The sequence below is a fragment of the Pseudophryne corroboree genome, chromosome 5 (assembly GCF_028390025.1).
Source record: "Pseudophryne corroboree isolate aPseCor3 chromosome 5, aPseCor3.hap2, whole genome shotgun sequence".
Lineage (NCBI taxonomy): Eukaryota > Metazoa > Chordata > Amphibia > Anura > Myobatrachidae > Pseudophryne > Pseudophryne corroboree.
The window spans coordinates 115,120,630-115,143,632 of record NC_086448.1 but is presented as its reverse complement, the minus strand read 5'-3'; positions in this window follow the sequence as shown (position 1 = coordinate 115,143,632).

The window sequence follows — 23,003 nt, the reverse complement described above, 5'->3', positions numbered from 1 at the left end:
CTAGGAGTGGCACTGCAGTGTCACGCAGGATGTCCCTTCCAAAAAACCCTCCCCAAACAGCACATGACGCAAAGAAAAAAAGAGGCGCAATGAGGTAGCTGTGTGAGTAAGATTAGCGACCCTAGTGGCCGACACAAACACCGGGCACATCTAGGAGTGGCACTGCAGTGTCACGCAGGATGTCCCTTCCAAAAAACCCTCCCCAAACAGCACATGACGCAAAGAAAAAAAGAGGCGCAATGAGGTAGCTGTGTGAGTAAGATTAGCGACCCTAGTGGCCGACACAAACACCGGGCCCATCTAGGAGTGGCACTGCAGTGTCACGCAGGATGTCCCTTCCAAAAAACCCTCCCCAATCAGCACATGATGCAAAGAAAAAGAAAAGAAAAAAGAGGTGCAAGATGGAATTATCCTTGGGCCCTCCCACCCACCCTTATGTTGTATAAACAAAACAGGACATGCACACTTTAACAAACCCATCATTTCAGTGACAGGGTCTGCCACACGACTGTGACTGATATGACGGGTTGGTTTGGACCCCCCCCAAAAAAGAAGCAATTAATCTCTCCTTGCACAAACTGGCTCTACAGAGGCAAGATGTCCACCTCATCTTCACCCTCCGATATATCACCGTGTACATCCCCCTCCTCACAGATTATCAATTCGTCCCCACTGGAATCCACCATCTCAGCTCCCTGTGTACTTTGTGGAGGCAATTGCTGCTGGTCAATGTCTCCGCGAAGGAATTGATTATAATTCATTTTAATGAACATCATCTTCTCCACATTTTCTGGATGTAACCTCGTACGCCGATTGCTGACAAGGTGAGCGGCGGCACTAAACACTCTTTCGGAGTACACACTTGTGGGAGGGAAACTTAGGTAGAATAAAGCCAGTTTGTGCAAGGGCCTCCAAATTGCCTCTTTTTCCTGCCAGTATAAGTACGGACTGTGTGACGTGCCTACTTGGATGCGGTCACTCATATAATCCTCCACCATTCTATCAATGTTGAGAGAATCATATGCAGTGACAGTAGACGACATGTCCGTAATCGTTGTCAGGTCCTTCAGTCCGGACCAGATGTCAGCATCAGCAGTCGCTCCAGACTGCCCTGCATCACCGCCAGCGGGTGGGCTCGGAATTCTGAGCCTTTTCCTCGCACCCCCAGTTGCGGGAGAATGTGAAGGAGGAGATGTTGACAGGTCGCGTTCCGCTTGACTTGACAATTTTGTCACCAGCAGGTCTTTCAACCCCAGCAGACCTGTGTCTGCCGGAAAGAGAGATCCAAGGTAGGCTTTAAATCTAGGATCGAGCACGGTGGCCAAAATGTAGTGCTCTGATTTCAACAGATTGACCACCCGTGAATCCTTGTTAAGCGAATTAAGGGCTGCATCCACAAGTCCCACATGCCTAGCGGAATCGCTCCCTTTTAGCTCCTTCTTCAATGCCTCCAGCTTCTTCTGCAAAAGCCTGATGAGGGGAATGACCTGACTCAGGCTGGCAGTGTCTGAACTGACTTCACGTGTGGCAAGTTCAAAGGGCATCAGAACCTTGCACAACGTTGAAATCATTCTCCACTGCACTTGAGACAGGTGCATTCCATCTCCTATATCGTGCTCAATTGTATAGGCTTGAATGGCCTTTTGCTGCTCCTCCAACCTCTGAAGCATATAGAGGGTTGAATTCCACCTCGTTACCACTTCTTGCTTCAGATGATGGCAGGGCAGGTTCAGTAGTTTTTGGTGGTGCTCCAGTCTTCTGTACGTGGTGCCTGTACGCCGAAAGTGTCCCGCAATTTTTCTGGCCACCGACAGCATCTCTTGCACGCCCCTGTCGTTTTTAAAAAAATTCTGCACCACCAAATTCAAGGTATGTGCAAAACATGGGACGTGCTGGAATTTGCCCATATTTAATGCACACACAATATTGCTGGCGTTGTCCGATGCCACAAATCCACAGGAGAGTCCAATTGGGGTAAGCCATTCCGCGATGATCTTCCTCAGTTGCCGTAAGAGGTTTTCAGCTGTGTGCGTATTCTGGAAAGCGGTGATACAAAGCGTAGCCTGCCTAGGAAAGAGTTGGCGTTTGCGAGATGCTGCTACTGGTGCCGCCGCTGCTGTTCTTGCGGCGGGAGTCCATACATCTACCCAGTGGGCTGTCACAGTCATATAGTCCTGACCCTGCCCTGCTCCACTTGTCCACATGTCCGTGGTTAAGTGGACATTGGGTACAACTGCATTTTTTAGGAGACTGGTGAGTCTTTTTCTGACGTCCGTGTACATTCTCGGTATCGCCTGCCTAGAGAAGTGGAACCTAGATGGTATTTGGTAACGGGGGCACACTGCCTCAATAAATTGTCTAGTTCCCTGTGAACTAACGGCGGATACCGGACGCACGTCTAACACCAACATAGTTGTCAAGGACTCAGTTATCCGCTTTGCAGTAGGATGACTGCTGTGATATTTCATCTTCCTCGCAAAGGACTGTTGAACAGTCAATTGCTTACTGGAAGTAGTACAAGTGGGCTTACGACTTCCCCTCTGGGATGACCATCGACTCCCAGCGGCAACAACAGCAGCGCCAGCAGCAGTAGGCGTTACACGCAAGGATGCATCGGAGGAATCCCAGGCAGGAGAGGACTCGTCAGACTTGCCAGTGACATGGCCTGCAGGACTATTGGCATTCCTGGGGAAGGAGGAAATTGACACTGAGGGAGTTGGTGGGGTGGTTTGCGTGAGCTTGGTTACAAGAGGAAGGGATTTACTGGTCAGTGGACTGCTTCCGCTGTCACCCAAAGTTTTTGAACTTGTCACTGACTTATTATGAATGCGCTGCAGGTGACGTATAAGGGAGGATGTTCCGAGGTGGTTAACGTCCTTACCCCTACTTATTACAGCTTGACAAAGGGAACACACGGCTTGACACCTGTTGTCCGCATTTCTGGTGAAATACCTCCACACCGAAGAGCTGATTTTTTTGGTATTTTCACCTGGCATGTCAACGGCCATATTCCTCCCACGGACAACAGGTGTCTCCCCGGGTGCCTGACTTAAACAAACCACCTCACCATCAGAATCCTCCTGGTCAATTTCCTCCCCAGCGCCAGCAACACCCATATCCTCCTCATCCTGGTGTACTTCAACACTGACATCTTCAATCTGACTATCAGGAACTGGACTGCGGGTGCTCCTTCCAGCACTTGCAGGGGGCGTGCAAATGGTGGAAGGCGCATGCTCTTCACGTCCAGTGTTGGGAAGGTCAGGCATCGCAACCGACACAATTGGACTCTCCTTGTGGATTTGGGATTTCAAAGAACGCACAGTTCTTTGCGGTGCTTTTGCCAGCTTGAGTCTTTTCAGTTTTCTAGCGAGAGGCTGAGTGCTTCCATCCTCATGTGAAGCTGAACCACTAGCCATGAACATAGGCCAGGGCCTCAGCCGTTCCTTGCCACTCCGTGTGGTAAATGGCATATTGGCAAGTTTACGCTTCTCCTCCGACAATTTTATTTTAGGTTTTGGAGTCCTTTTTTTTCTGATATTTGGTGTTTTGGATTTGACATGCTCTGTACTATGACATTGGGCATCGGCCTTGGCAGACGACGTTGCTGGCATTTCATCGTCTCGGCCATGACTAGTGGCAGCAGCTTCAGCACGAGGTGGAAGTGGATCTTGATCTTTCCCTAATTTTGGAACCTCAACTTTTTTGTTCTCCATATTTTATAGGCAGAACTAAAAGGCACCTCAGGTAAACAATGGAGATGGATGGATTGGATACTAGTATACAATTATGGACGGACTGCCACGGTTAGGTGGTATAAAAAAACCACGGTTAGGTGGTATATAATACAATTATGGATGGACGGACTGCCTGCCGAGTGCCGACACAGAGGTAGCCACAGCCGTGAACTACCGCACTGTACACTGGTTGATAAAGAGATAGTAGTATACTCGTAACAACTAGTATGACGACGGTATAAAGAATGAAAAAAAAACCACGGTTAGGTGGTATATATTATAATACAATTATGGTTGGACGGACTGCCTGCCGAGTGCCGACACAGAGGTAGCCACAGCCGTGAACTACCGCACTGTACACTGGTTGATAAAGAGATAGTAGTATACTCGTAACAACTAGTATGACGACTGTATAAAGAATGAAAAAAAAACCACGGTTAGGTGGTATATATTATAATACAATTATGGATGGACGGACTGCCTGCCGAGTGCCGACACAGAGGTAGCCACAGCCGTGAACTACCGCACTGTACACTGGTTGATAAAGAGATAGTAGTATACTCGTAACAACTAGTATGACGACGGTATAAAGAATGAAAAAAAAACCACGGTTAGGTGGTATATAATACAATTATGGTTGGACGGACTGCCTGCCGAGTGCCGACACAGAGGTAGCCACAGCCGTGAACTACCGCACTGTACACTGGTTGATAAAGAGATAGTAGTATACTCGTAACAACTAGTATGACGACGGTATAAAGAATGAAAAAAAAACCACGGTTAGGTGGTATATATTATAATACAATTATGGATGGACGGACTGCCTGCCGAGTGCCGACACAGAGGTAGCCACAGCCGTGAACTACCGCACTGTACACTGGTTGATAAAGAGATAGTAGTATACTCGTAACAACTAGTATGACGACGGTATAAAGAATGAAAAAAAAACCACGGTTAGGTGGTATATAATACAATTATGGTTGGACGGACTGCCTGCCGAGTGCCGACACAGAGGTAGCCACAGCCGTGAACTACCGCACTGTACACTGGTTGATAAAGAGATAGTAGTATACTCGTAACAACTAGTATGACGACGGTATAAAGAATGAAAAAAAAACCACGGTTAGGTGGTATATATTATAATACAATTATGGATGGACGGACTGCCTGCCGAGTGCCGACACAGAGGTAGCCACAGCCGTGAACTACCGCACTGTACTGTGTCTGCTGCTAATATAGACTGGTTGATAAAGAGATAGTATACAATACTACTAATATACTGGTGGTCAGGCACTGGTCACCACTAGTCACACTGGCAGTGGCACTCCTGCAGCAAAAGTGTGCACTGTTTAATTTTAATATAATATTATTTATCATGTACTCCTGGCTCCTGCTATAACAACCTGCAGTGCTCCCCAGTCTCCCCCACAATTATAAGCTTTATATACAATACATTGATGTGCAGCACACTGGGCTGAGCAGTGCACACAGACTGAGTCACTGTGTGACTGTGTATCGTTTTTTTCAGGCAGAGAACGGATATATTAAATAAAACAAACAACTGCACTGTCTCTGGTGGTCACTGGTCACTGTGGTCGTCAGTCACTAAACTCTGTCTGCACTCTCTTCTAATCTACAGTATCACAGCAATCTCTCTCTCTCTCTCTCTCTTCTAAATCTAATCTAAATGGAGAGGACGCCAGCCACGTCCTCTCCCTATCAATCTCAATGCACGTGTGAAAATGGCGGCGACGCGCGGCTCCTTATATAGAATCCGAGTCTTGCGAGAATCCGACAGCGTCATGATGACGTTCGGGCGCGCTCGGGTTAACCGAGCAAGGCGGGAAGATCCGAGTCGCTCGGACCCGTGAAAAAAAAAGTGAAGTTCGTGCGGGTTCGGATTCAAAGAAACCGAACCCGCTCATCTCTATACACAACCCCAGGGGCGTAGCCTGAAATTTGTGGGCCCCATACCAATATTTTGAATGGCCTCTGTCTCAGTGCTTCTAGAGAGACACCTCTCTAGAGCAGTAGTTCATTTTATGCCCCATGGTAGTACCTTAGTTCATCTTATGTCCCAATGTAGGGTTGCCAGTACACATTACACCACACAGTGCCCACAATTCACATTGGTATCCAGTCTATAGATCTACACTAAAAAGGTCTTTAGTCAATAAGTCGACCACTAATGGTCGACATGCATTAGGTCGACAGGGTCAAAAGGTCGACATAAGGTGAGACGTTTTTTAGGTTTTTTTCCCTCCATTTTTACAACTTTTGCTGCATTTACTAGCCATGTCACAAACTATTACCTTTAGTAACCTTGTGGCGAGCAGAACAGAGTGAACCACTGAGACCGAAGCGTGGCGCACAAAGCGAGCTGGCGTGGGGATGTATTTCATCAAATTGACTATCCATGTTTCAAACTATTACCATTAGTAACCTTGTGGCAAGCGAAGCAAGCCCACAAGAGTACGTATTTCAACAAACTGGGGTAACAAAATGACTAAAAATCACAAAACAACGCCCAAATTTCTCTTACGTCCTAGAGGATGCTGGGGTCCATATTAGTACCATGGGGTATAGGCGGGTCCACTAGGAGCCATGGGCACTTTAAAAGATTAATAGTGTGGGCTGGCTCATCCCTCTATGCCCCTCCTACCAGACTCAATTTAGAAAATGTCCCCGGAAGAGCTGGTAACAGCTAGGGGAGCTCTTAGGAGTTTTCTTAGTTTTTTTAATTTAATTAGAACATTAGGTACAGGAAGGCTGCTGGCAATAGCCTTCCTGCTTCGTGGGACTTGGGGGGGGGGGGGGAACCAACTTTAGAAGTTAATGGTTCTCTGTCTCCGCTGACAGTACCCTGAGCTCCTGAGGGTGATGATCGCAAGCCCACGAGGCGACCGCTCACTCCCGCAGCACTGCCGCCACCCCCTAACAGAGCCAGAAGTAAGAAGAGTGGTGAGTACAGCACCAGCGTCCCGGTTAGCGGGTCGCCGGCGGGTATGGCGGCACAAGGGTGGGAGCGCAGCTCTGACAGGCTGCGCTCCAGGAAGGATCAGCAACACTTAGTATAGGTGCGTGGAGGGGCATCCTGGGCCAACGCGGTCACCCTAAACTGGTCACAGATGCTAACAGGGGCTAATCCCGCTGATAGCATAGATACCTTCGGCCAGTATAATCAAATTTGTGCGGGAAGCCACGCACTGTGGTAGGGGGTGGGGCTTCTCCTCAGAGCGGATCAGCATTCACCAGCGCCATTTTCCTCCCTGCAGACACAGAAGAAAATGCTGACAGGGAGCTCTGACCCTCCACACCAGTTACTGCGGTACCAGGGTGTTATAGACGGGGGGAGTGCATTGTTAGTAATAATCAACCTATTAAGGTTGTTTACTCAGCGCTGGACTTTTATCATAATAACTGCTCACAAGGGCACTGTGTGGCTGGCTCCTTAGACTCTGTGACTCTCTGAAGGTACTCTGGGGAAAACTGTATCTGACATTTTGTGTGTGTGTGTGTGTGTGTGTGTGTGTGTGTGTGTGTGTGTGTGTGTGTGTGTGTGTGTGTGTGTATCCTACATTACCATGTCTAAGGACTCTGTGTGTCCTGTGCTGTAGAATGTTTATCTTCTCCTGAGGAGTCTATTCCATGCCCTCAGGACTGCAATATACTGTCTCAGCCTTCTGAATCCGAATCCCCATGGGTGGATTCTTTAAGGGGAATGATATCCCAGATTTCTACAAGGATGTCACATACTGAGAAAGAGACACAGTTTTTGAGGAAATCTGTGGAGGGGTTACAGTATTTGGCCCCCACTACTTCATAAAAAACCCACCTACATACCCACAAAAGCGTACACATGCTCAGATGATGCAAGCTGACACTTATACCGACTCTGATAAAGGGAACTGTGATGGGGATATGCAGGGGGGGGGGGGGGGGGATGCATCCCTTGCTAAAGGGGTGCAACTAATGATTGAAACCATTAGGGATGTTTTACACATTTCTGAGAACATAGCTGAACAGGTGGAGGAATCTTATTTTACAGAAAGTAAGAAATCCTTGATTCCCTTTCCGGCTTCCAAGGAGTTAAACTCTTTATTTGAAAAATCCTGGAAAAAACCCAGAGAAAAAATTCAAGATCTCAAAAAGGGTTCTCATTGCTTTCCCTTTTCCTGAAGAGGATAGAAAAAAGTGAGAAAACCCACCTATAGTGGACGCATCTGTATCTAGGTTGTCAAAAAAGGTGGTTTTACATGTTCCTGGTTCAACCGCTTTAAAAGAGCCAGCTGACCGCAAGATTGAGACTACGCTCAAATCACTATACACAGCAAATGGCGTCGCTTTAAGGCCCACTATTGCTTGTGTGTGGATTTCTAAAGCCATAGTAAAGTGGTCAGGCACATTGCTAGAGGACTTAGATACTATGGATAGAAGTGACATTGATTTGTTCTTACGTCACATACAGGATTCTGCAGGGTTCATGGTGGAGGCCATGAAGGACCTTGGCATGCTGAATGCACGGGCTACTTCGACGGCGGTCTCGGCACGCAGAGGACTCTGGCTACGCCAATGGACTGCGGATGCAGAATCCAAGAGAACCTACCCTTCACAGGTCAGGCTGTGTTTGGGGATGCTTTGGATGCATGGATCTCCACGGCAACTGCGGGTAAGTCAACTTTTCTTCCCTCAGCAACACCAGCGGCTAGGAAGTCTTATCCTTTCAGACCGCAAAATTTAAGAAATCCAACCCCCCTCCCACCTTTTTTAGAGGCGGTCGGGGAAAGTCCAGAAAACCTGCGCAATCAGCTTCCCAGGAACATAAACCAGGTTCTGCTTCCTCAAAAACTTCAGCATGACGGTGGATCTCCCAGCCTGAAGGTTGGGCAGGTGGAAGCGAGACTAAAAGCTTTCAGTCACATTTGGGCGTCATCATGCCTAGACCTCTGGGTAAAGGATATTGTGGCTCAGGAATACAGACTGGAGTTTCAAGAACTCCCACCTCACAGATTCTTCAAATCAGGCTTACCAGTTTCGCTGACAGACAGCGCTATCCTACAGGAAGTCATTCAAAAATTGGTTCAAACAAATGTCATTGTTCCTGTTTCACTCCACCTACACCACAAGGGTTATTACTCAAACCTGTTTGTGGTACCGAAACCAGACTGTTCGGTAAGGCCGATATTAAACCTAAAATCATTGAACCCCTACTTGTGGGAATTCAAATTCAAGATGGAGTCTCTGAGAGCGGTGATCTCAGGTCTGGAGGAGTGGGAATTCCTGGGATCTCTGGATATCAAGGATGCGTACCTTCAAATTCCGATCTGGCCGCCTCACCAGGCTTACCTCAGATTTGCGCTGCTGGACTGTCACTATCAGTTCCAGACACTGACATTTGGCCTCTCCATAGCACCGAAGGTATTCACCAAGGTCATGGTGGAGATGATGCTACTCCTCTGAAAACAGGGTGTGAACATAATTCCATATTTGGACGATCTGCTGATAAAGGCATCTTCCAAGGAGAAGTTGTTGCAGAGTATTGCTCTCTCAACTCGACTACTCCAGGATCAAGGGTGGATCCTGAGTCTTCCAAAGTCACATTTGGAGCTGACTAGGAGACTGCCCTTCCTGGGAATAATACTCGATACGGAAGTGCAGAAGGTGTTTCTACCGGTGGAGAAAGCATTGGTGATCCAATCAATGGTCCGGGAACTCCTGAAGCCAGCCAGGGTATTGGTTCATCGGTGCATTCACCTTCTGGGGAAGATGGTTGCCTCCTACGAGGCTCTTCTGTACGGAAGATTCCATGCAAGGTTCTTCCAACTGGATCTCCTGGACAAATGGTCGGGATCACATCTTCACATGCACCAATGGATACGCCTGTCGCCAAAAGCCAGAATATCGCTCCTCTGGTGGCTACAAACTTCTCACCTACTCGAAGGCCGCAGGTTCGGGATTCTGAATTGGATCCTTCTAACCATGGATGCAAGTCTCAGAGGATGGGGAGCGGTCACCCAAGGAAAAAACTTCCAAGGAAGGTGGTCCAGTCAGAAGTCTCTCCTTCCAATAAACGTTCTGGAACATTTACAATGTTTACAATTTACAATTTACAATGGCCTTCTACAAGCAGCACATCTTCTGCAAAATCAAGCCATTCAGGTACAGTTGGACAACGTCACAGCGGTGTCCTACATAAACAGACAGGGCGGAACGAAGAGCAGAGCTGCGATGTCAGAGGTAACAAGAATCCTCCTCTGAGCAGAAAAGCATGCAGTGGCACTGTCAGCAATCTTCATTCTGGGAGTGGACAACTGGGAAGTGGACTTTCTCAGCAGACACGATCTCCATCCAGGAGAATGGGGCCTCCATCCGGAATTGTTCGCAGAGGTGACAAGCCTATGGGGTGTACCTCAGATAGATACGATGGCCTCTCGCCTCAACAAGAAGCTTTGGAGGTACTGTTCCAGGTCAAGAGACCTGCACGCAGTGGCGGTGGATGTACTAGTCACTCCGTGGACATTCCAGTCGGTGCATGTGTTCCCTCCACTTCCACTCATTCTAAAGGTTCTCAAGCTCATAAAAAAGAATATGAGTTCAGGCGATCCTCATTGCTCTGGACTGGCCAAGATGAGCTAGGTACGCGGATCTTCTGGAATTACTGCTGGAGGATCTGAGGCCTCTTCCTCTTCGCGAGGACCTTCTCCACCAGGGGCCATTCGCCTATCAAGACTTACTGCGGCTACGTTTGACGGCATGGAGGTTGAACGCCAGATCTTAGCTCAGAAAGGCATTCCGAAAAGGGTTATTCCTACCCTGATACAGGCTAGTAAAGGGAGTAACGTCAAAGTAACGAAAAAGTATGTGTCTTAGTGTGAATCCAAGAAGTTTCCTGCGGTGGAGTTTCAACTTGGACGGTTTCTCCTCTTTCTGCAAGCAGGTGTGGATGTAGGTCTATGCTTGGGCTCCATAAAGGTCCAATTTCGACCTTGTCCATTTTCTTCCAGAAACAATTGGCAGCTCTTCCTGAGGTTCAGACATTCTTGAAAGGAGTTTCTGCATATTCAACCACCCTTTGTGCCTCCTACGGCACCTTGGGATCTTAATGTGGTGCTGCAGTTCCTGCAATCGGATTGGTTCGAGCCGTTACAGGACGTGGACGTCAAGTTTCTTACTTGGAAGGCGGTCACTCTGTTGGCATTGACGTCTGCTCGACGTGTGTCGAAATTGGGGGCATAGTCCTGCAAGAGCCCCTATCTGATTTTCCATGAGGATAGAGCTGAGCTCAGAACGCATCAGCAATTTCTTCCAAAGGTTGTGTCAGCCTTTCATATCAATCAACCTATTGTGGTGCCAGTGGCTACTGACTCCTCAATTACCTCAAAGTCCTTGGATGTTGTGAGGACTTTGAAAATATATGTGAAAAAAACTTCTCGTCACAGGAAGTCGGAAGCTCTGTTTGTCCTTTGTGATCCCAACAAGGTTGGGTGTACTGCTTCTAAGCAGACAATTTCTCGCTGGATCAGCTTCACTATCCAGCATGCTTATTCTATGGCAGGCTTGTCATGTCCAAAATCTGTTAAGGCCCACTCTACTCGTAAGGTGGTTTCTTCCTGGGCGGCTGCCCAGGGTGTCTTTACAGCTTTGCCGAGCGGCTACTTAGTCAGGGTCGAACACGTTTGCTAAGTTCTACAAGTTCAATACTTTGGCCTCTGAGGACCTAAAGTTTGGTCAGTCAGTTCTGCAGGAACCTCAGCACTCTCCCTCCCATACTGGGAGCTTTGGTACATCACCATGATACTAATGTGGACCCCAGCATCCTCTAGGACGTAAGAGAAAATAGGATTTTAATTACCTACCGGTAAATCCTTTTCTCGTAGTCCATAGAGGATGCTGGGCGCATGCCCAGTGCTTCATATTCCTGCACTGTTACTTGGTTCTGTTTGTTAGTTCAGCCATTGCTGAATCGTTCCAAGTTGGTTAGCTTGGCTTTCCTTTTGTTGTACATGTGAGCTGGTGTGAATCTCACCACTATCTTTGTATTTCATTCTCTCGAAGCACAGTTTCTAGACTGAGTCTGGTAGGAAGGGCATAGAGGGAGGAGCCAGTCCACACTATTAATCTCTTAAAGGGCCCATGGCTCCTAGTGGACCTGTCTATACCCCATGGTACTAATGAGGACCCCAGCATCCTCTACGGACTACGAGAAAAGGATTTACCGGTAGGTAATTAAAATCCTTTTTGTTGTGTGTGTATCCACATTTTGCCCCTGTCAACCTTTTGACTGTCGACCTTTTAATGTCTACCTAATAACTGTCTAGCTTTTTAATGTCTATCTTCTGTATCACACCCCACCACTTCATATTGTGCCACATTACAGTGCTGCCCCAGTTTACATTATACCACCCTTTAGTGACACCACTTCATATTGTACCACATTACAGTGCCCCAATTCTTATTATGTAACATTATTATGCCATCCAGTTCATTTTATACCATGTTACAATGAGCAGGTCCAGGGGCGTTACTAGATATAGTGTAGGACAAAAGGCAAAAGTTTGTAAGGACTCCTTTGTACCACCCACCGGTGAAAAATGTATATAAAAAATTTATCTGTTACGGAAAGGTGGCCCCTCTCAGCTCTGGGCCCCATAGCAGCTGCACTTCCTGCACCTATGGTAACTACGCCCTTGCAAACCCCTTTTGGCAACACGCCCATAACATGTGCGTCTGTTTAGCCACGCCCCTGTCACCTCCCAGTCACCGCCAGGACACTGACACGAAAGCTCCTCACAGCGAACGATCTTCAGGGTCAGGCAGCGGGAGACAGTGGAGGAGATGTGCCCGTTTGAGGTCAGGAGCCCGGCGGCAGCCGACTCCATTGCCTCCCAGAGTTCCGTCCCTGTTTACGCTGCTGCTATATGTCCACTGCTACAGTATAATAATAATAATAACAACCACCACCACAAGTCCCTTACAGTGTTGTTGTGTTGTGCTGCATCAGACTAGTGGCAGTGTCCTGGCCATCAGTCATTCCAGTGACGAAGCAGTCACAGTGGTATATGCTGCTGCTATATGTACAATGCTACAGTATTATAATAATAATAATAATAATAATAATAATAATAACAACAACAACAACCACAAGTCCCTTACAGTGTTGCTGTGTTGTGCTGCATCAGACCAGTGGTAGTGTCCTGTCCATCAGTCATTCCAGTGACAAGGAAGTCACAGTGGTATACGCTGCTGCTATATGTCTACTGCTACAGTATAATAATAATAATAATAATAACAACAACAACAACCACAAGTCCCTTACAGTGTTGTTGTGTTGTGCTGCATCAGACCAGTGGTAGTGTTCTGTCCATCAGTCATTCCAGTGACGAGGCAGTCACAGTGCTATACGCTGCTGCTATATGTCCACTGCTACGGTATTATAATAATAATAACAACAACAATCACAAGTCCCTTACAGTGTTGTTGTGTTGTGCTGCATCAGACCAGTGGTAGTGTCCTGGCCATCAGCCATCAGTCATTCCTGTGCCGCATATTTTGTTATATAACTCCAGAAACATAATAAAGAACAAAAATTTGGAGGATAAAATTGGGAAAGTTCAAGAACCACTTCCTCCTAGTCCTGAAGCTGCTGCCACTAGCCATGACATAGACGATGAAATGCCATCAACGTCGTCTGCCAAGGCCGATGCCCAATGTGATAGTAGAGGGCATGTACAATCCAAAAAGCCAAAGTTCAGTAAAAAGAACCAAAAAAAGAAATTTAAATGGTCTGAGGAGAAATGTAAACTTGCCAATATGCCATTTACGACATGGAGTGGCAAGGAACGGCTGAAGCCCTAACCTATGTTCATGGCTAGTGGTTCAGCTTCACATGACGATGGAAGCCCTCATCCTCCCGCTTGAAAAATTAAAAGAATTAAGCTGGAAAGAGCACAAAAAAAGAACTGTGCATTCTGAGATGGTATCAAAAATCCCCAAGGAGAGTCCAAGTGTGTCGGCGGTTGCGATGCCTGACCTTCCCAACACTGGATGGGAAGAGGTGGCTCCTTCCACCATTTGCACACACCCTGCAAGTGCTGGAAGGAGCACCCACAGTCCAGTTCCTGATATTGAAATTGAAGATGTCACTGTTGAAGTACACCAGGATGAGGATATGGGTGTTGCTGGCGCTGAAGAGTAAGTTGACGATGAGGATTCTGATGGTGATGTGGTTTGTTTAAGTCAGGCACCGGAGAAGACACCTGTTGTCCGTGGGATGAAGAAGCCCATTGTGATGCCTGGGCAAACTACCAAAAAAGCCACCTCTTCGGTGTGGAATTATTTCTCCACAAATCCGGACAACAGGTGTCAAGCCATCTGTTGCCTCTGTCAATATGTAATAAGTAGGGGTAAGGATGTTAACCACCTAGGAACATTCTCCCTTATACGTCACCTCCTGCGCATTCATCATAAGTCAGTGTCAAGTTGTGAAACTTTGGGTAAGAGTGTAAGCAGTCCACTGACACCTAAATCCCTTCTTCCTCTTGTACCCAAGCTCCTGCAAGCCACACCACCAACTCCCTTAATGTCAACTTCCTCCTCAGTCAGGAACGTCAGTAGTCCTGCAGGCCATGTCACTGTCAAGATTGAGGAGTCCTCTCCTATCCGGGATTCCTCCAGAGGATCCTTGAGTGGTACGCCTGCTGTTGCTGCCGCCGCCGCTGCTGTTGTTGCTGCTGGGAGTCGATCGTCATCCCAGAGGGGAAGTCGGAAGACCACTTGTACTACTTCCAGTAAGCAATGTGTGAGGAAGATGAAATATGACAGCAGTCATCCTTTTGCAAAGCGGATAACTGAGGCCTTGACAGCTATGTTGGTGTTAGACGTGCGTCCGGTATCCACCATTAGTTCAGTGGGACTTAGAGAATTGTTTGAGGTACTGTGCCCCCAGTATCAAATCCCATCTTGGTTCCACTTCTCTAGGCAGGCGATACCGAGAATGTACACAGACGTCAGAAAAACAGTCACTAATGTCCTACAAAATGTGGTTGTATCCAGTGTCCACTTAACCACGGACATGTGGACAAGTGGAACAGGGCAGACTAAGGACTATATGACTGTGACAGCCCACTGGGTAGATGTATTGCCTCCCGCAGCAACAACAACAGCAGCGGCACCAGTAACAGCATCTTGCAAACGCCAACTCATTCCTAGGCAGGCTACGCTATGTATCTGCGCTTTCCGTAAGATACACACAGCTGACAACCTCTTACGGAAACTGAGGAACATCATTGCAGAATGGCTTACCCCAATTGGACTCTCCTGGGGATTTGTGATATCGGACAACGCCCCCAATATTGTGCGTGCATTACATGTGGGCAAATTCCAGCATGTCCCATGTTTTGCACATACATTAAATTTGGTGGTGCAGAAGTTTTTGAAAAATGACAGGGGTGTGCAGGAGATACTGTCGGTGGCCCGAAAAATTGTGGCCCACTTTCGGCGTTCTGCCACTGCGTGCCAAAGACTGGAGCACCAGCAAACACTCCTGAACCTGCCCTGCCATCAACTGAAGCAAGAGGTGGTAACGAGGTGGAATTCAACACTCTATATGCTTCAGAGGATGGAGGAGCAGCAAAAGGCCATTCAAGCCTATACATCTACCTACGATATAGGCAAAATAGGGGTAATGCACCTGACTCAAGCGCAGTGGAGAATGATTTCCGTCTTGTGCAAGGTTCTCCAACCCTTCGAACTTGCCACACATGAAGTCAGTTCAGACACTGCCAGCTTGAGTCAGGTCATTCCCCTCATCAGGCTTTTGCAGAAGTAGCTGGAGAAATTGAAGGAGGAGCTAAGATGGAGGATTCCGCAAAGTATGTGGGACTTGTGGATGGAGCCCTTCATTCGCTTAACCAGGATTCAAGGGTGGTCAATCTGTTGAGATCAGAGCACTACATTTTGGCCACCGTGCTCGATCCTGGGTTTAAAGCCTATGTTGTATCTCTCTTTCCAGCAGACACAAGTCTGCAGAGGTGCAAAGACCTACTGGTTAGTAAATTGTCAACTCAAGCGGAACGTGACCCGTCAACAGCTCGTCTTTCAATTTCTCCCACCACTGGGGCTGCAAGGAAAAGTATAAGATTTCCAAGCCCACCCGCTGGCGATGATGCAGGGCAGTCAGGAATGAAAGCTGACATCTGGTCCGGACTGAAGGACCTGCCAATGATTACTGACATGTCTACTGTCACTGCATATGATTCTGTCACCATTGAAAGAATGGTGGAGGATTACATGATGTAACAGGAGCCTTGCTAGAATGCGCTCTGCTGCAAAAATCCCACCAGCGACCGACTCCAGGCTTGTGCAAAAACAACAAATATCTTTTATTCAGGTTGCTCAAATCCAAAGATACACATACTGTAAACCAAAGATGACTGTCTTTAGTATAAACAACCAGGGAGGTTAGGCCCTGCCTCACTCCCTTTTACTAACTAAGGAACCCTTCAGGTCCTGGCATCCTGACACTAGTGCCCCAGTCTTCCGGATGCCGTCAGGAGCCCTGACTCATGGGAGAGACTCTGCTTTAAACCCAGCAGCCAGGTGCTGACTGATGAAGCAGCTTCTTGGGCTAAGAAGCCTATAAGACCTGGTCTGGGCCAAATGGATGGGAACCTGGTCCATCCACACTTCCCATCTACCCTCAGGACCCTGTGTATAGCTTACAGGTGGCAAAGTACCTCTCTTGCCACATACCCTTTCCCTCAGCTTTTCCTGGCACAGAAAAGCGCCATGTGACATTGGCAAGGTTTCACATTTGCCAATTACTTTGGGCTGAAAAATCTTTGGCACATAACTTGGGCCCATACACCTGGGTCCCAAGTTCCTCTCCCAAGTACACGCCCGAGGCCCTTTTAACTGGCCTTGGAATCTATTTCCATTAAAAGTTGGTGGCACCGACTCCACTGTGCCACCTTCCCTTTCCCTCCACTTTGGCATAGTGGCCAAAGTGGTCATTTTAATGGACAACTTCCCGTTGCCCACTAAACTTCCCCTCCTCTTTACCTTTCCATGTTTAGGGATGTTTCCGTTATCTGGCTACTGAGGAAGTCGCTTCATTCTTGTCTGGGTGTTTGTGACACCTGACCTCAACCAACTCTGGACTTGGGAAGGTTTTTTAGTTCACTTTGGGCTTAGTAGTCACCCTGGCCCTCATTGTTTTTAGCCTATATGGACAAATTCACCTTTTATGGCCAAGCTCTTGGCACTGGTAACACCTAGTCTCTGCCCTGACTTTAATTGTTCTGAGGTCATGGTCCAACTTTGCCCCCACCCTTTCCCTCAGAGTGAGGCATTGGTCCTGAGTCTCAGAAAGTCCTTTAATTTGTTGAAATTTTAGTGCTTCCTTCAGTCTTTCCAGCTTTGGTAACATTTTCTTCATTAATGTGACTGCTTCGTCCTCCGATCTCCCATCTTTGACCCTAGTCACTCTCTCCTGCTGTTCTATGACTGGCACATAACCCATTTTGAGTCTCTTGTCCAGGTCTCTTGTTCGACGCCGTAGTTAAGGAATCTCCTTCACTACTTCTTTTAGCTGGCTGTTACTTAGGGCCAGCTTTTGGATCTCTCCGTTCAAATTTTCCAGCTCTCGTGTCTCATATAGAGAACTCTCCCTGGGTAGAGCAACCTCAGAAATGGGACTCTGCACCGATTCCTCTGAGACAGGTTCTTGCTCCTTACTTAGTGTGTCTTTTATGAACTGTCCCAGTTCAGCAATCGGATCTTGAGCCTCTCGTGGTGGATCATGCCAGGGTGCAACAACCCCAAGATCGAAATCTTGCACCTTATCGTCCTCATACACGAGGGGAACCCCTTCAGAAGCAGGTTACTGGATGACTTCAGAAGTGGACTCCTGTATTGCAACTAGCTTCGCCATGACTAGCTCACGTAGGCGAGACACCTCCAAAGGTACGGTCTTTGTCTGTGATTCGTCAGAGAAAGTCTCACGTGTACTGGATATCCAGAACCGGGGGCTTCTGAACCTGTGATGTCCCATCAGGGATTAACTTCTGAACGTACATCGCGTCAACAGGAGAAGGATCCTGGGTTTCCAAGACCTCAACAGAAGCAACCTCCGGCTCAGATAAGACTTCCAGTTCTACGATGGGCTCTTGCAGGTCCTCCATGCTCTGGAACGGCAATACCAACTGAATGGACATTAGTGCCTGTAAATACTCTACCTCTGAGGAAGGGCCCTCATTTCCACTTTCTAGGCATATGGCCTTACTAGTGGCATAGCAGGGAGCCTTCCGGGTCTTAGGCACTGGCAGCTCTGGCTCAACTTTCCTGTTCCTTCTGGCTGGAACAGGGAATCCAGTGTAGCCGGGTTCCACTACAGTATGGTACCATTCTTCCGCAGCCTGCACCACCATTGGCGTCATTTCCCCCGAAGATGGCATTTCCATTTCGGCTGATAATATCTCTGACCCAACATTCGGCACGTCTTCAGCAATTGGTGTAGCTACACCTGTCCCTGAACTGAAGCTAGGCATAGCCAACTGTTTTAGCTTAGAAACCTCCTCCTGAAGCTCCGCCAAGTCTTGCGACCGAGCCTTATTGGCCAGCACCAGATTCCCATATCGTGTCCGGTCACAGGAGATTTCCTCTAATAGTCCTTGGCTACAAAGTTTTCAGATCTGGGTTTAGCCTTTGCAAAGGTTTTCTGCAACTCTGACACCTGGCCTGAGAGCATAGCAATCTCTTCTCTACTCCTTCCCAATTTGGTCAGAAAGTCAGACAAAAGAGATTCCTTCTCCTCCAGCTTTTGCGTTAAGGTGTTCACCTGCTCTTGAAGAAAATCAAATTTTTCCTTAAGCTCTTCTAGATCCTGGTCCTTTAATTGGACATTCCTTTCAAGGTCACTTATCATGTGACACCAAAAAAAAAAGGTTCCATGCTAAAATCTTCCCCAAGATCTGGATTACTCCCCAATAAGCTCTCCACTTCACTCTCCAACTGTGGGGCTTTAATAGGGTCACAGAAGTTCCTGACCTGAGGTGTTAGAGCTGTCATCCCTTTTGTTTTTTTAGCATGAATTCTCTTTTTGTTACCCATTTGAAGAGACACTTCAGAATATGCTGTATATCTGAAAATATTTTTTTATTTTGATTTTTTTTCATTTATTTTTTTAGCACAGATTAAGCTTTTAGCAAAGCACTGAAAGGTAGCATGTACATAATGGTCACAAATACCTTACACTGGTAGTGCAAATAAACAACTTCTCCCTTCAGGCTCTTAAAACTAGAACTCATGGATTGCTGGGACACATGTCCCTTTTGCACTTGCGTCCTCTGTTCAGAGTTTAACACACAACAATAAACTCAGCTTTAACACTGTTTGTCACTGTACCACTTATGCCCATAGATAGCGTTAGCGGTGCGGTCATCAGTGGGGACCCAGCAACAGTGTTTCCGGATTCATTGAAGCCTTCCAGGCCATGCACCCCTCCCCCTTTGGTGGACGTGGGTCCCAATTTAGACAATACATTTGTTGGGAGGTGTGTTACTGTGATTCTAAACAAAATATGCTACTGGCGTAAAGTAGCTTTAGTAAATGGAGCCCTACTAATGTACATCCCAGATAAGGGATGATTGTGTGTTGACTGTAATTTCTGCACCTCATCAAATTACCCTTGGGAGCCAAAACCCCAGGCCTAGTACCTACTGCCACGTTAGTAACACTTCTGTACCAGGGGCTGATTCAGATGCGGTTGGATTGTGCGTTGCTGCTCGTTACTTAGAAGCAGCAGCAATGTACAGATAGGGTAATGCAGCAGGAGGTGCCTGATATAAGTAGATGCTATCTGCATGCATTAGTGTCTGCGTCTGAGGGTGCACCATCGGATCACATGTGACAACATTGTCCGCCCCCGACAGCTGTGGCGGGCCCAGATACTCAGAGGAAAGGGGGAAGGAGTGGCCAATGCAAGGAGGTGTGGCCAGCCACCCTCCTTAGGAAGTATTAAAAAAAAAAAATTCTGTGTGCCTTCAAAGCAGTCAGTTCTCTCTCTCCGTCCCAGGGGGTGCTGTCTACAGTGGTAGGGGTGGACAGCGGGACCCTCCAACAGGCCTGGACCCGGGTAAAGAGTACCCACTCCCCCGCCTCTCAGGTACGGGTCCTGCAAAAGTGCAAAGCACTGGTGTTGATAGAATGCATAGCTTGCAATAAACTGATAGGCAGCAGTTTGCTTTTTTTCTAATGATCAGCATCTCCTTTCACTCTAAAATTAATGAACACAGAAAACATTATCACCACTGATTAGGAACCACATCAGCTACCACTTTCATCTACAAAGTAATTACTACGTCACTCCTATGCAATACAGACACTCACCCTGAACTCAGCATTGTTATCTAATTAATACAAATATATTTCTAGAGCTATTATTGTGTTTATCTAGTGGGTTCCATGAACTGCAGCAGAACGGGAAAGTAAACAAAAGACTGACAGGTGTGTAGCTGCCAATCTCCTTATATTGAAATGGAAATTAGATGGTGCCAGGGACATTTACATGCCAATGTGCCCAGCAATAATGTCAGCTCCTTGAAGTAACCTTGTGCAAGTAACATGAAAGGTGCTGAGATAGCCGTATGTCTACAATATGTCAAATTAGACTCCGCACAATTCTTGGCGTTTGCACAGACATCAAATATCAAAGACCCTGTTAACGGCCCTGTTTTTTTAATTAAGTCTGAATTTCACACGGAATCCTGAATATGTGGGAGAAATATCACAATACCCTGAGTTACCTGATTTGTCATACTAGCTAATTGCCATTAATAATTCCCAATGGGTCACAGCTCACATTTCTAATGCTTTGTACAGAGACAATGGGAGCTTCTTCTGGAAGATGTCAACATTCTATTAATGCCATTGACAAGTGAGTAAATAGAGAAAGTGCTTATTATCTCATAAAGTAATAGTAAGATCTGACAGCTCATGGGAAAGAATGGCCTAGCAGTTTAAATTGTCTTTTGTACAAGTATATAAATGTTTAGCAACAACATATATCTCCATGCTATATACAATCACTGGCAAAATGGGGATACAAAAGAATGACATACAGATCATCAATGCTATCCTATGTAGTTGTTGTACAGTGCAATTGCTCAGCATTCTGATATTTGGGCAATTCATGCTTGTATAGATTGATCCCCCCAGGCATTGTCAATTGTTTGGGTGGGCGCATATTGCCACAAATACAAATTAAAACGTAACAGCGAGCCAGCTACAAACTGTAGTCATGCAATGTCAGGGACGGGGGGAGAATTGCTGGATGCTCTTAACATTAAAATTTATATACTATGTTAGTATGGTTAGGGACCCACCTGAGGAGGTCACTGTGTTGTGGTAGGTGGGCTTACATTTTTGGCCAAAAATTGTGCTAAGAACCTAAATTTTATTCCGTGTTAAATTGTAAAGTTTATTATAATTGTTTTGATTACCAGTGTCCTTAGTCTTAGTGTATGATGTGTTCTGTGCCTGTCTCCTTCTACATAGAAGTCTATGGGCGCATCCCCTAGTGTTAATCCCCTTGTGCCATGTGTCACTCGGAGGCGGAGCTATGTGATGCCACCCCCTGCTTCTCCATCTTACAGAGACTGAGTACTTTGAGTAAATGCAAGCGTGCAGAGCTGAGACCAGGAGCGGATCTCAGCTACAAAGACTTACAGTGTTCCTTTGCATGTATCGCTGCTCTGGAGCTGGCGCTGAGCTGGGCGCCGCATCTTCTCTACAGCGGAAATCAGACTGCACGGCTGTGCAGTCCTCCATCCCTCACCATCGGAGACAACCTGTGATAAGTACTACTACCACTGCTGTTACCTTGTATGGTATAAGGGGCCCGATTACCTATATAAATACCGCATCTGAGTCACCTGTGTTTAGTGGAGCCTTCCTTTACTCTGTACTTGTGTATGTATCAGAGGCGGAACTACCGCCAGTGCAACCAGTGCGTTGCACTGGGGCCCGCCTTTGTCCAGGGGCCCAAAGCATGTAATGAGTCAAACTGACTCATTACATGCCACTGTGTGCTGCGGGCAACCGCTGCCCGCAGCGCACAGCCGCCCGGAGAGGAGCAGCGGTACGGGGGAAGGAGGAGGAGGGAGGTGGAGGAGGGAGCCACAGCAGCGCTTTGTTACTGGTGGAGGCGCTGCTGCTGCTGCCCCTCTGCTTCACTATAGGTTGTCTTCCGAGAACAGCCTATAGTGAAGCAGAGGGGCAGCAGCAGCAGCGCCTCCACCAATAACACAGCGCTGCCGCGGCTCCCTCCTCCACCTCCCTCCTTCTTTACTGCCCGGGAATCGTCAAGCTGCACCGAGGAGCCTGAGCCAGCGGAGAGGGTAAGTATAATTCTTCTTTCTCTTTCTTTCTTTCTTTCTTTCTTTCTTTCTTTCTTTCTTTCTTTCTTTCTTTCTTTCTTTCTTTCTTTCTTTCTTTCTTTCTTTCTTGGGACTGCCTGCCGCAATGTGTAAAAAGGGGGAATCTGCCTGCCGCAATGTGTAAAAAGGGGGAATCTGCCTGCCGCAATGTGTAAAAATGGGGAATCTGCCTACCGCAATGTGTAAAAATGGGGGAATCTGCCTGCCGCTATGTGTAAAAATGGGGAATCTGCCTGCCGCAATGTGTAAAAAGGGGGACTCTGCCTGCCGCAATGTGTAAAAATGGGGAATCTGCCTGCCGCTATGTGTAAAAATGGGGAATCTGCCTGCCGCAATGTGTAAAAAGGGGGAATCTGCCTGCCGCAATGTATAAAAATGGGGAATCTGCCTGCCGCAATGTGTAAAAATGGGGAATCTGCCTGCCGCAATGTGTAAAAAGGGGGAATCTGCCTGCCGCAATGTGTAAAAAGGGGGAATCTGCCTGCCGCAATGTGTAAAAAGGGGGAATCTGCCTGCCGCAATGTGTAAAAAGGGGGAATCTGCCTGCCGCAATGTGTAAAAAGGGGGAATCTGCCTGCCGCAATGTGTAAAAATGGGGAATCTGCCTGCCGCTATGTGTAAAAATGGGGAATCTGCCTGCCGCAATGTGTAAAAAGGGGGAATCTGCCTGCCGCAATGTATAAAAATGGGGAATCTGCCTGCCACAATGTGCAAAAATGGGGAATCTGCCTACCGCAATGTGTAAAAAGGGGGAATCTGCCTGCCGCAATGTGTAAAAATGGGGAATCTGCCTGCCGCAATGTGTAAAAAGGGGGAATCTGCCTGCCGCAATGTG